Below are 14,734 nucleotides of genomic sequence, written 5' to 3'. Positions count from 1 at the left end.
AAATGTGCCCACCCAAGATTGTTAACATTCAGACCCCTTCTGTAGCAGCAGAAAGCACCCTGTGTTGTGACCTGTCAGGCAGGAAGGAAGGATGGTACTGTGGGAGGTCCAGTGGTCTGGGTCTGTGCTTTCTCCACCTTAGCTCCCTCATCCTTTGGATGAAGAGAATTCACCTGCCCTGTCCCTTCCCAAGGTCATTAAAGGATATATAAGACTTTGTATCCCAGAGGCCTTTATGAAGAGAAATACCAGTAGGAGGGCTCCTTTTCTCCCTCTCCTGCAGGGACCTCCCCAACCCTCCACCTGTGTGAGTGTCTGCTGCCTCAGAGGCAAGCAGGTATTTTCTCACAACCCCTCCTCCAACCAGGCTAGACCCCATCACACGGCCTCAGTTCTGCTCTGTCATCGTTTGAATTAACAATAACAGTGAACATTTACTGAGCATTTCTTAGGTGCCAGGAGCTATTCTAAGCACTCTGCATGGATTAACTCAATCATGACAACTTCCCTAGGAAGTGGGTACTTTTATGTAGATGAGTGTGCAGTCTGTGAATAAAGACAGTGTTGCTTCTTCATTTCCAGTCTAGATGCTTTTATGTTTCTTGTTCTTGCCTTATTGTACCAGCTTGGACTTTCAGTACAATGTTGAATGAAATGTTGAATAGAAATGGTGAAAGCAGACATCCTTGCCTTGTTACCAGTCTAAGGACATCCAGTCTTCCACAATAAGACCAGGATCTGGTCTTTTCACCAATAGGTATGATGTTACTGTAGGTTTTTTATAGATGCCTTTTTTCCAGTTGAGGACATCTGCTGAGAGTTTTTTAAAAATCATAAGTTGGTATTATATTATGTTAAAAGTTCTTTATGTATCTATTGAGATGATCATATGGGCTTCCTTTTTTGTATATTGATATGGTGAATTATACACTGAAGAGTTTGTATAGAATTGATATTATTTCTTTCCTAAATGTTTGGTAGAATTTATCAGTGAAGCCATCTGTACCTGAAATTTTATTTGTGGAAATATTTTAAACTAATAATTCAATTTATTTAATAGATATAAGGCTATTCAGGTTATCTGTTTCTTTTTGAGCACATTTTGGGAGTTTGATAGTTGATGTCTTTCAAGGAATTTCTCCATTTCATCTAAATTTTTGAATTTTTTGCCATGAAGTCATTTATAATATTATCTTTTTGAAGTGTATAGGATCCATAGTAAAATTCAATCTTTTGTGCCTGACCTTGGTGATTTCTTTTTTTTCTTGATCAGAATGATAGTTTTTCAATTATATTCATCTTTATAAAGAAAGAGCTTTTGGTTTCATTGAATCTATTTTTGCTTTTGTTTTGTATTTTATTGATTTATGTTCTTTTCTTTTTTGTTTCTTTCCTTCTGTTTACTGTGGTTTTAATTGTCTTTTGTTCCCTAGTTTCTTACGTGGAAACTTAGATTATTGATTTGAGACTTTTCTCTTTTTTTTTAGTATAAACATTTAATGCTATAAATTTCCCTTTAAGCACTGCTTTCGCTACTACACACCACTAAGTTTGGTATGTTGTGTTCATTTTTATTCAGTTCAAAATTTTCTAATTTCCCTTGTGATTTTTTTTCCTTTGGCCTATGGGTTATTTAGAAATGCACTGTTTAATCTCCTAATATTTGAAGATTTTTCAGATATCTTTTTTAAAGTTTCTAGTTTAATTCTATTATGGCCAAAGAAAAGACTTTATATGATTTCAATCCATTACAATATACTGAGACTTGTTTTGTGGCCCAGAATATGGTCTATCTTGGTAAGTTATTTATATGCCCCTGAAGGCAGTGTATATTGTGCTGTTGTTGGCTGGAGTGTTCTAATTATGTCAGGTCAAGAAGGTTGATGGGATTGAGTGTTTTAAATCCCTACTGATTTTGTCTATTTTTTCTATCAATTGCTGAGAAAAGAATGTTTGAACTTCCAATTATAGTTGTGGATTTGTCTATTTCTCCTTTTACATATCAAGTTTTGCTTACATCATATATTTTGAAGCTCTATTAATAGGTGCATATACATTTAGGGTGGTTATATCCTTTTGATGAGTTTACTCCTTTATCATTATAAAGTATCCGTCTTTATCTCTGGTAAGAGTCCTTGTTCTAAAGTCTACTTTAGGTGATGTCATCACCCCAGTTTGTTTTGATCAGTGTTTGCTTGGTATATCTTTTTCTATCCTTTTACCTTTAACCTACCTGTGTCTTCATATTTAAAGTTTGTTTCTTATAGATAGCATACAGTTAAGTCTCGCTTTTTTAAATCCAATATGACAATCTCTGCTTTTTAATAAAAGTTTGTAGGTCCTTTTTATTTAATTTAATTATTGATTTTGTTGAATTTAAATCTACTATCTTGCTATTTATTTTCTAATTGTCCCATCGGTACTTTGTTTCTGTTTTCTTCTTTCTCTGCCTTATTATGTATTAATCGAGTATTTTTATGATTCCATTTCATCTCCATTGTTGGCTTACTAGCCATATCTCTGTTTTATTTTTAGTGATTGCTCTATGATTTACAATGTATTTTATTGTAAATGTAAATATATTTTATTGATTTTAACATATCAAAGTCTATCTTCAAATAATATACCACTTCACATATAGTGTAAAGAATTTTATGGCTACGTATTCTATTTTCTGATTCTTGTCCTTTGTGATATCATCGCCATACATTTTATTTCTACATTATATAAACCCCATAATACGGTGAAAAATGTTTGCTCTAAACAGTCAATATTTTTTTTAACATCTTTATTGGGGTATAATTGCTTTACAATGGTGTGTTAGTTTCTGCTTTATAACAAAGTGAATCAGTTATACATATACATATGTTCCCATATCTCTTCCCTCTTGCATCTCCCTCCCTCCCACCCTCCCTATCCCACCCCTCTAGGTGGTCACAAAGCACCGAGCTGATCTCCCTGTGCTATGCGGCTGCTTCCCACTAGCTGTCTACCTTACGTTTGGTAGTGTATATATGTCCATGCCTCTCTCTCACTTTGTCACAGCTTACCCTTCCCCCTCCCCATATCCTCAAGTCCATTCTCTAGTAGGTCTGTGTCTTTATTCCTGTCTTACCCCTAGGTTCTTCATGACATTTTTTTTTCTTAAATTCCATGTATATGTGCTAGCATACGGTATTTGTCTTTCTCTTTCTGACTTACTTCACTCTGTATGACAGACTCTAGGTCTATCCACCTCATTACAGATAGCTCAATTTCGTTTCTTTTTATGGCTGAGTAATATTCCATTGTATATATGTGCCACATCTTCTTTATCCATTCATCCGATGATGGGCACTTAGGTTGTTTCCATCTCCGGGCTATTGTAAATAGAGCTGCAATGAATATTTTGGTACATGACTCTTTTTGAATTATGGTTTTCTCAGGGTATATGCCCAGTAGTGGGATTGCTGGGTCATATGGTAGTTCTATTTGTAGTTTTTTAAGGAACCTCCATACTGTTCTCCATAGTGGCTGAACCAATTCACATTCCCACCAGCAGTGCAAGAGTGTTCCCTTTTCTCCACACCCTCTCCAGCATTTATTGTTTCTAGAGTTTTTGATGATGGCCATTCTGACTGGTGTGAGATGATATCTCATTGTAGTTTTGATTTGCATTTCTCTAATGATTAATGATGTTGAGCATTCTTTCATGTGTTTGCTGGCAGTCTGTATATCTTCTTTGGAGAAATGTCTATTTAGGTCTTCTTCGCATTTTTGGATTGGGTTGTTTGTTTTTTTGTTATTGAGCTGCATGAGCTGCTTGTAAATTTTGGAAATTAATCCTTTGTCAGTTGCTTCATTTGCAAACATTTTCTCCCATTCTGAGGGTTGTCTTTTGGTCTTGTTTATGGTTTCCTTTGCTGTGCAAAAGCTTTGAAGTTTCATTAGGTCCCATTTGTTTATTTTTGTTTTTATTTCCATTTCTCTAGGAGGTGGGTCAAAAAGGATCTTGCTGTGATTTATGTCATAGAGTGTTCTGCCTATGTTTTCCTCTAAGAGTTTGATAGTTTCAAACAGTCAATATTTTTAAAGAGATTTCAAAATGAGTAAAAATGTATTTCAGTTTACTCACATATCTGCTATTCTCAGTGCTTTTCATTCCCTTGGGCAGATCCAGATTTCCATGTAGTATCATTTTCTTTTATCCTGGGGAGCTTCCTTTAACATTTCTTCTAGGCAGGACTGCTGGCAATGAATTATCTCAGCTTTAATCTGAAAAAGTATTCTGCTTTCATTTTTGAAAGATATTTTTGCTGAATATAGAATTCTAGGTTGACAGTTTTTCCTTTCCGTGCTCACAGCTGTCACTGTCTTCCGGTTTGCATCTTTATGACAAGAGGTCTGCCACTTTGCCTTTGTTCTTCCGTGTAGAATGTCCTTTTCCCATTGGCTGCTTTTAGGGTTTTCTCTTTATCACTGGTTTTTAGCAATTTGGTGTCTTTTTTTGTTTGTTTATTGGTTTATTACATTTACTCTGCTTTGAGTTCAGTGAGCCTCTTGGATCTGTGGCTTTATAGGTTTCATGAAATTTTGAAAATTTTTAACCGTTTCTTCAAATATTTTTTCTGTGCTCCCTTTCTTTTTGGAGGGATTCCATTTACACATATGTTAGGTCACTGGATGCTGTCCTATAGGTCACTGATGCTATGTTCATTTATTTTTCAGTCCTTTTTCTCTTTCTGCTTTATTTTGGATATTTTCTATTGCTATATCTTCAAATTCACTGACTTTCTGATGTGTCTGGTTGGCTGTTAATCTCATTCATTATATTTTTCATTTCAGTATTGTATGTTTTCATTTCTAGAACTTTCATTTGGGTCATTTTTATATCTTCCAATTCTATCCTCAACACATTCATATTTTCTCATACACTCCTAAGCGTATGTAGTATATTTGTTAGAGTAGTTTTAATATTCTTCTATACTATTTCATCATCTCTGTCATTTCTGAGTCATTTTCTACTGATCAGTTTTTCTCCTGTTTTTTCTGTCTTTTTGGTTGCCTTGGGTGTTTTTGTTTGTTTGTTTAATTAGATGCCAAACATTGTGAACTTTACTTTGTTGGGTGATGATTTTTTTTTTCTTTTTGCATCCTTTAAATAGTGTTGGACTTTGTTCTGGCCTAAAGTTTAGTTACTTGGGATCAGTTTGACCCTTCCAAGGCTTGTTTTTTAAGCTCTCTTAGGATGAGTCTGGAGCTCACTACTTTCTGTCAGGACATTGCCTGACACCTGTGCATTTATTATAAGGTCTGTCCACTCTGGCTTATGGGAACATGAACACTACCCAGCCCCATTTAGCTCTGGAAATTGTTTGGCCCGATTCTTCATGATGGTTCTTTCCCCAGCCTCATGGAGTTTCATACCTTGCACGTGCAAATTAGTATTTAGCCAAAGATTTAAGAGGATCCTTTTCAGCTCTCCAGAAGTCTTTCTGATATTCTGCTCTGAACATTCTAGCTGCCTCAGTCTCCTCGGAGTCTAAGAGACTGGCCTGTGTTTGGATTCCCATTCCCTGGGCTGCAGTCTAGGAACTGAGTTCAGGAAGTGAGGTGGGGAAATTGTAGCCCTCTCCCCGCCCCCATTTGGTTCCTTTCTCTCAGGGAATCCTGTACTGCTTGTTGTCCAATGTCTGGAATTATTTGCTTCATACATTTTATATGATGTTCTAGTTGTTTAAAACCGGAAGGTAAATCCAGTCGCAGTTACTGTATCATGGCTGGAAGCACAAGTGGCAGTATGTAACTTCATTATGCTTATTTTAAAGACAAGGACTGTGGTTACCGAAGGGGAAAGGTGGAGGGAAGGGATAAATTAGGAGTTTGGGATTAACATACACACACTACTATACATAAAATAGATAATCACAGCAAGGGCCTACTGTACAGCACAGGAAACTCTACTCAGTATTCTGTAATAACCAATATGGGGAAAGAATGGATATATGTATATGTATAACCAAATCACTTTGCTGCATACCTGAAACTAACACAACGCTGTAAATCAGCTATACTCCAATATAAAATAAAAATTAAATTTAAAAAAAGATAAGGAAACTGAGGCACAGAGATATTTAACAACTTGCCCAAGATAACATTATTCTTAGGTGGCAGAGTCCAGATTTGAGTCCTGGTCAGCAGTCTCCACTAAACTATCAGCTCCTTGGGGGTCAGGGACCTTGGCTGTCTTGTTCACTGCTGTGTACTAGGCACCTAGCACAGCACCCGGTACACAGTGTTGCTACTCAGTAGATGCTGTTAAATAAAATGAATAATTGACTGACCAATCTGGGACTGAATGAAGCATTTCCCAGGAAGGAGAGAGAAGTTACTTTCTCTTATAATATACCCAGGTTGTGTTTATTTAATACCACCTGAATGGGCCACGCTGATGATCGTGTCCTGAGGTCTCCAAGCCTTAGCAGGTACTTCTTCACCTACCCTTGCATGCACCTTGCATATACTCCTGTGTGTAAGCAGCAGCTGCTGCTCAAATCTTCTGTCTAGCTTCTGCATTGAAACATACCATTTTAATCATGCACTTTCAAGCCAGAAAGCCGATCTGCATTTTAAAAAATCAAATTCCCTTCCCCCGTGGCGGCCATGCACAAGAGTTGGCCTCTTTTTTGCTGTTGTCCAGCGTGGAAATCCTGGACACGTAGGAGCCCATCTTGGTCTGAGTTAGGCCACATAAAGAGAAAAGAAGTTCATCTGGCGTAGCATACCTTCCTCCAAATACCCTGTTCCTTACCCTACATATTTGGGGAAAGTGGAAGAAAGAGAGCCAGAATTCTCTCTCAGTGGTCCCCTTATCCAGACTGAGGTCTGTTTCGGATGACGGCAGAGCAATTGATTGAAAATTATATGCCCATTTCTACATCTGCATAATTTTGCATATTTATTTTATGGCCAAATAAACTCATTTGGATTATCTCTCTCCCTCTCTCTCCCTCCTGCTTTTGCTTTTGTTGTGTCATAAAAGTCTGGCTCAGCCTGGAAAGATGACCAGTTCTTCTGGTCTTTGTTTCTACAGGGCAAATGGGTTCTTCTCAGAAGACCCCTAGGCTGGTCCCGATTCAACCTCCTAGAATTCACTCTTTTGCTCCATAACCCCAGCACTGGGGCCTGGGTGATGTCCTGGTCAGCTGAGGTCTGTGCCCAGCTGGGGCATGTGGAGGAAGCGGAAGGGGTGGGAGACTGCTCGTCAGGAAGTTTTCAAGTGGGCAGGTTGTCGGTCTGCCCTGCAGACGAGTGTCTCCCTGGGGACCAAGCTGCTGTCACTGTGGGTAATTGGATTCCTGCTCCCCGGCAGGACAGGCTCCAGTAACCTTTAGGATTAATTGCTCCAGTCGACCTCAGCTGCCTCCTCCGACTGGCTGTCTTTGCCAGTCTTGATCAGAAAGCCCCAGGGACTCAGTGTTGGGCCCTGGGCATTGGGACAGGAGTATGAGCCAGACACTTCTTGATCTGAGGCTTGAGAGATTTCCCTTGAGCACTAACAGTGGCAACCATGGAGGACGCTGTGCTAAACCCTTAAAGCAAGGTCCGTTCCTTATCATAGGCCTTCCCAAGGTGGAGTTAAAGGAACTCTTCAGTTGGCGGTGTGAAGTCAACAATCATTCTAAAGAGGAACGCCCAGGGCTTCCCTGGTGGCGCAGTGGTTGAGAGTCCACCTGCCGATGCAGGGGACGCGGGTTCGTGCCCCGGTCCGGGAAGATCCCACATGCCGCGGAGCGGCTGGGCCCGTGAGCCATGGCCGCTGAGCCTGCGCGTCCGGAGCCTGTGCTCCACAACGGGAGAGGCCACAACAGTGAGAGGCCCGCGTACCGCAAAGAAAATAAATAAATAAAAAATAAAAAAAAATAAAGAGGAAGCCAAGCTGTCAGCCTCCTCTCTTCCCAGGAGAAAATGACAATGGCTCTCTCCCCCCTAGGGGGCTAAAGAGGGTTTGGAAGCTTCTTTGAAAGCCTAGCCTAGTGAAAAGCTATGGCTGTGGTTCGTGGGTCACTGAAAATTCATCCTGCTGTGCTTATTCACCAGAACCTAGAACCTAAGGTAGAGAGACGGGAGACACTGCAGTGGCCGCATCTTTGACAGCACTGAGCATCTGTGAGTACTCATAAAAACAATGGCTAACATATATTGGGTACTTAGCCCTGCATTACCGCATTTAATCCTCACAACGACTCTGTTTCTCCCCATCTGGTAAAGGAGAAAACAAGGCTGAGAGATGTTAACAGCAGAGAGGCCACACAGCTGCTCACTGGCAGATCCTTCAGAGCAGTGTGTCTGTTACCGCAGCCAGCGCTTCACCCACTCTCGTCTTTGGAGGTCTTGACAATAGGACTTTTCCTTTTCTTTCTGGGGTTGGTGGTGGTAGTTGGCAGTGACCATGGTGTCACTAAGGTTCTGTAATCTTCCACGCACCTTGGTGCAGAAAAGATTTTGTCTCCATGTATTTTTCATACAAACACGGGACAGTTACATTGAAGGGCCTTTTGCTTTTCTCAGTACTGTTCGCTAGTTCTATCTCCCTTCTCACACTGATCAATAATCCATCAATCGGCAAATGCACATTAACATGGACGCAACGTGCCTCAGTCGACGGGGCAGGGTCCAGCACTGTGCCCCACCAATAGGGTCCTCGTACACTAACCTTTTCCCGCGAGGCTCCTGCAGTTGGCAATGACAGTGTGTCATTATGAGACTTTCCTGGAAAGCCTGATTGGCCAGTCATTTGTTTCCACTGCCACCTCCCCACCCCCAGATGGCAATGGATGTTGCCATGACAACATAATGGGAAGCAATCATGCCTATTGTGGGGCAGGAATGTTGACTTGCATGAAAGAGCATGTGTGGGGCTGGGGAGAAGATAAGAGAAACATAGACCTGCTTGTGCCCAGAAAAAAAGAAGTTAATTCAGAATTGAGGTGCCTGCCTTCCGAATGTTCAGTCCCCACCTGATGCCTGTGGAAACTTTATTACTTGCCAGGTCACAGTATTTGCCTACTGACAGAGTCTTACCCGAAAAAGACATAGGACCAGTGCTTTAGATTCATTTGGAACCAAAACTTCACCTCAGGGATGAGAAACTCCTTGTTGCTCTAGTTTTTGAAAAAATTCCTTTCTTGTTTTTCCTGCTTCCTTTCCTTTTCTGCACACACAACAACACAACCTCCAAAAAGCTGGGAAAGCAATGGGTGGCATTTCCATCACATAGGAGAAGAGCTCTGATTTCTTTATTTTTGAGGCAAAAAAAAAAAAAAGGTTTTGAATTAAGTCAAAGACTCGAGCAAAACCACTGTCAAATCAGAGAGTCACTGGAAGAAGGGAGCGAGCTGAAGTTGGGTCGGTGCTGGGAAGCCTGGGCAGGAGGCAGGAAAGAGCAAGTGGGAGGGGTCAGTGGAGACAACGGGAGCTGGACTCGGCGCCAGAAGACCTAACTTGGAGTTTCAGTTCTGCTGCGACCGTTAGTGTGGTTAAGAGTAAGTGTTCTAGAGTCTAACTCCCAGGTTCCATCCCTGGCTCTGACACTTACCAGCTTACCAGTGTAAACTTGGGCAGGTTAACCTAATACTTACTTGTGTCAGTCTGGGCTGAAAGAGGATAGATGAGCTAACTAGGGACACGCCATGAGTGGTAGCTGTTAATTTTACTGTGCAATGTGAACAAGTTATCTTACCTCTCTGAGCCTTGATTTACTCGTTAGTAAAATGGGAATTATTTTTGCCTCACAGGCAAATATTCGTGAGGATTAAGTAAGTTAATATGTCAGAGAGTGCCTAGCCGCTGCTTTCCCCACGTGCAGGAGGTGCTAAATAAATGTCAGTCAAACCTTGATCTATTATTCTAAAGGAGGAAGGGAGGAGACAAGACCTTAAAACTGTCCACCATGCATTCTTCTGTCCCATCTCACGCAAACGTATGCCTTTCAAATGCCTGTGGCAGGCAGTTCTTCATTTTCTCCTCCTGAATCATCAAATATTTGCAGAGTGCTGAACTGGGCTGGGGGCTGTGGAGAGTTTGAAAGTGCAGAGAGAGCGTGCTGCCTCAAGGTGCTTCACCCTTGAGGGAGGAAAAGAAACAGTGCAGGTAAGAAAGTGCCATGTGCACTGCGAGCTGCAGAACCCCCTGCACGGTGAGCAGGGCGCAGTCCATGGTAGGCATTCTATGTGCGGAATAAATGAACGAGTGAATTTTAAGTAAAATGACAATGAAATACTAAGACAGGCAGTGTGTGCTGGAGACATTACAGAGGGGCGGAATCCAGTGAGTGCTAGAGTGGTTAGTAAGGTGGGTAGAGGAGCTAGCATGTGAGCAGGGTGGACAGAACACCTCCGCTTGCTTGTCTCCATCAGGGCCCGGCGTCTGAGCTCTGGGGCCCCGGAGGGCAGGGATCCGAAGCTCTCCCGCCCGCCACTGCCCACCCACCCCAGTCCACTGGCCTGCCCTGAGCCCCGTTGGGTGCCGCTTACCCTTGCCGTGCCCATGCATATGTGCACATTGGAGGAATACAAAGGACATGTACTGGTTATCTACTGCGGCAGATCAAAGGACCCTAAAATTTAGAACAACAAACATTTATCATCTCACACGCTCTGTGGGCTGAGGATCCAGGTATGGCTTCGCTGGGTGCCTGTGGCTCCAGGACTCACGGGGTGACAGTCACGATGTCAGCCAGGGCTGCAGGCATCTGAAGGCTGACTCCGGCGGTTACTGGCCCATCTCAGTCCCTCACCATGGCTGCTGACTTCCCCCAGAACAAATGATCTAAGAGATGGAGAGAGCCCAAGATGGACACCACAGTCTTCCTCTAATCTTGGAAGTGAGACCCCATCACTTCTGCCACATTCTCTTAGGTAGAAGCAGGTCATGAAGTCTAGCCCATGCACAAAGGAGGTACACAGGGTGTGAATACCAGGAGGCAGGGATACTGCGACCATCTTAAAGGCTGCCAACCATAGGACATAGGATGCTTTTTCTTCTAAGCCCAACAACCAGAAAGGAGAACCCCAGCATGCTGAACCAAAGGGCCTTTTCTCATGTGTTTTGTTTGTTACTTTGCACGTGCATAAAGGAGATGCCGTCTTCTAGGTCTTCTGGGTCTGAGAACAACATCTGGGACTTCCCCAGCACACCCCAGTGACAAGTCCCTTCCCCTGTGGAGAAAAGTTCAGTGCATCAGTCTTTACTGCCCACTTGTGCGCTATGTGGTGGGTACCATGACAGATGGCTGAACACTGGGGCACAGGAGCCAGTGGGGGGTGGGGGGGAGGTGGAGAGCAGAGAGGGAACGAGGTCAGGGAGGTCACCCCATAGATGAGCCTAAACTGCCCTGAAGGACAGGGGGTGTTAGCCAGGAGTGGGGAGTGGGTGTTTCAGTCGGAAGCAGGAGTTCAGAGGGAAGAAAGGCGTCACGGGTGGGGGGCTGTTAGAGAGTATGGCAGAGTTGGGGGCACGTGGGAAGCTTTGGAAGCACAGCTTCCAAAGGCCCAGCAGTTAAGCAGGCAGCTGATTCTCTAGTTCCCTTTGGACCCATCTTGATAGCCTTGGTCAGACTGGGTTAAGGAGTGGATGCCCTGAGCACAGGTAGATCTGGAATAAGGAAGGAAGGAATGATCACAAGATCCAATGCCCTAAGCCCAGCAGCTCGGCTTGAGGGGCTGTCCCTGAGCCCTGGGCAGAGCAGAGAAGCAAGGTGTGGGAAGCAGCATCCTGAGAGAGAACCAGGTCAAGGCCGGGGCCACATTCACAAACCAAGTTTCGTTCGCTAAGACAGGAAAAGAGTTACGTTTGTTCGGGTTTTTTTAAAAAAAATACAGTGATACGCCAGGTGTCACAAGCCACAAGCAGATGACCAACCTCCAAATAAGGGATGCTGACACTAAGTCGGGTAAGGTCAGACAGGCTGAAGCTCCCTCTTGCAGAGCAGTCTGGACAGGGTGGTACTGCGTGGCGGGATGCCTGCTGGGTGACGTGCTGTGCCGTGCCCCAGGCAGGGCGAGCAACACAGGTATTTAGGCGTGCCCACCGTCACAGGTGCTGGGCCAGGGGAACTGATAGGGCGGGCTCCTGAGCCCCACCGGGCACTTCAGAGCAGGGACTTCCGTGTCTGTCACCACCTGCTTGTCTAGCTTGATAGCTCTTTTTTCAAACTAATGAGTCTAGGAAAGGAAAAGTAGCATACTCCCCAGGCACGGCCACTTGAGTACGGGACTCCCATGGCCACTTCTGGGCTCACAGCCCCAAGAACACAGAGAACACAGGAGTGCAGAGGAACCCGTTTCTCCTGGTTCTCTACCCATCTAGTAACGACTGCCGACAGCTCACACCAGAGCTGTGGGGTCCTCATCTGTAAAACCAAGGGGCCTCAAGAACGGTTCTCCGCCCTGGCTGTTCATTAGCACCGGCCAGGGAGCTTTCTGAAGTGGGTGACACCCCGGCCTCACCATGAGTGATTCGAATTGAAGGGCCTGGGCCGAGGCTAGGGCATTACTGTTCCATTCAACAGACCTGGAGTCTGACTCGAGGCTGGGGCTCTTGCTGTACCAGTTTCCTGTGTGACTCCCAGCGGGCTGTGCTCCACAGTCACCTGGGGACTGATTCACACTCCCTGTGCCTCCTGACGCAGGATCTCTAGGTCAGGGGGAGGCCCAGGAGTCTGCATTGAAGGATGTCCCCTGGTGTCTCTCGTGCTGCGGGCTCACAGGTACCGTGGGGTGTCTTTACTGAGCACTGGAGAGCGAAAACTCGAGGGTGTCCATTCTGTCACTACTGGGAGTCCTTCTGAAAGGTACCGATCTGTCATCGCGTCAAATAGGCTTATAGCAATACTTCACAGGGCTCTGATGAGCAGCGGAGATGCTGGTACGAATGCTACTGCTGTTTTTCAGATTTTCCTGCTGCCTGAGTGTCCTGGGTATGGGTTTCTACGTTGGTGTGTCCTGCTCCAGCCCCCAGCGCCATGCGGCCACAGATGCTAAATCAGAGGGCGTGGATGGGGAGAATGAAGGCCCGGGCCTGCTCTGGAGTGTGCCTGCCTCAGAACTCCACCGAAAGCACGATACCATGCAGTTTCTAAATCAGTCATTTGGGCTAGTTTAGCGTGAAAGGCCCCAACGAGCCGGGACTGATTCATCCATTCTCAGTGTTCTGGGGAGGCATGCGGCACAGGTCCCTGAGAAGCGGTGGGCTTCCACATGGACAATGCTGTCTGCTTCCCCTCCGTCGCCAGCAGGGCAGCCCTCTCTACAGGTGGCCCGGACAGAAAACCGCCAGCCTATGTGGCCAGGGCAGAGGGACCAGACCACGAGGTTGGGCCGAGTGTGGGTCCCGAGTCTGCCTTCCACAGCCAAGCTCCCCCCACCCCGCCACTGCCCAGGCTGTGCGAGGTCGCCATGGTGACTTCCTGTCCCCAGTATATCCGGGCTCTCTGAGAGCCACTGGGCAGCGGTGGCAGGTGCAGATAAGGGTCTCTAAGCAGCGGCGGCTGTCGCGCAGCCTGCAGCGGCCAAGCACAGCATCGATTCTCGCCTGTGCCGCTGCCCACAGAGGATAAGGGAGGCTGGGGGAGGAGGGAGCCCTTTCTATATTTAGCTCCCACAGTGGTACATCCCGGCGGACAGCTTTGAAAGAGGCTGACTTCCAGTCCAGCATGGGAAGGTTTAACGTTCCTCAGTTAGGCACACTCTATGGAGGGCTGTGTTTCGCCCATTGAGAGGGTTTTTTAAAAATAAGGAAAAAGGAAATCAAGAGGGAATAGAACAACAAAGCTAAGCTGATTTAGAGCAATGAGGGAAACTGCCCCTAAACACCTCCTCCGCCCAGCCATCCACAACTCCATCCCTGGACCTGCTGGACATGGAGGGGGGCTGGCTGGGGCGGGCGTTGGAACAGGAGCGTCGGAGAACAGGATTCTCTGGACTGCTGAGCAGTTTGGCCCCTGAGATGCTGCCCAGAGCAGAGGCATAGCAACTGAGTATGTGCCCAGGGCCTTAGATCGTGACCCTTTGGAGGGGCTCCTGTTTGGGAGGGGGCACAGGAGAGACTTGGGTCATTGGAAATTTCAGTTAATGGCCTGATGACCTGGGGATTTGCTCTAAGCTCCCCCTCTCTCCTCCAAAGCCCTCCAAGACGCATGAAAGGGAGGCAGCACACCGGGGGAGCCAGAGCGCTGACAAATTTTTATTTGCCTGAATTCACCAGGTAATTGCATGTCCCTCACTTTGCTTCGGCTGCTCAGGCCGTGGCCCATTCAGTGGCCTGGATTGAGCTCCCTCAGCCCGGGGCCTTGTAGAGAGATAAGCACAAGAAAGATTGAGGCTCTGGTCCCCTGAGGTCCCTGAGCCCCCAGGAACGCAGGAATGAAAAGGAAACTGGAGAACAGACCCAGAGGACAGATGCTGGTGCAAATGAGCGTAATGTGAACTGGTGCAGGGCCTGTGGGAGGAGCAGTCGGGGGTCTGGGGAGCGGGGACTAAAGGCAGGAGACCCACCTGGCTTGGGCCTTGTGCCTTTCCCAGCCAGTCTTGTGTGGAGAGTATCTAGCCAACCTGGCATCTTCAGGGATGTTAGTGATGCCAGGTGAAGAGTTCCACGCCAAGTTCATTATCATTGTTCAAGTTATTTACAAATGACCCTGCTGCTTAATGAGCAAGTTAAAAGACGGATCAGAAATCCATGGCTTCTTCACTTG

The 14,734-nt window shown here is 45.3% G+C and overlaps 1 protein-coding gene across 2 annotated transcripts in view; it reads left to right on the top strand.

Moving 5' to 3' along the window:
• The window catches only part of KCND3 (potassium voltage-gated channel subfamily D member 3), a 221,585-nt gene that overhangs the window by 64,506 nt on the left and 142,345 nt on the right, over nt 1–14,734 (top strand). The window lies entirely within an intron of this gene.

The sequence above is a fragment of the Delphinus delphis genome, chromosome 1 (genome assembly GCF_949987515.2).
Source record: "Delphinus delphis chromosome 1, mDelDel1.2, whole genome shotgun sequence".
Taxonomy (NCBI): domain Eukaryota; kingdom Metazoa; phylum Chordata; class Mammalia; order Artiodactyla; family Delphinidae; genus Delphinus; species Delphinus delphis.
Note: the sequence above shows the minus strand (reverse complement) of the source record. Positions and strands in the feature narration are given on the sequence as shown.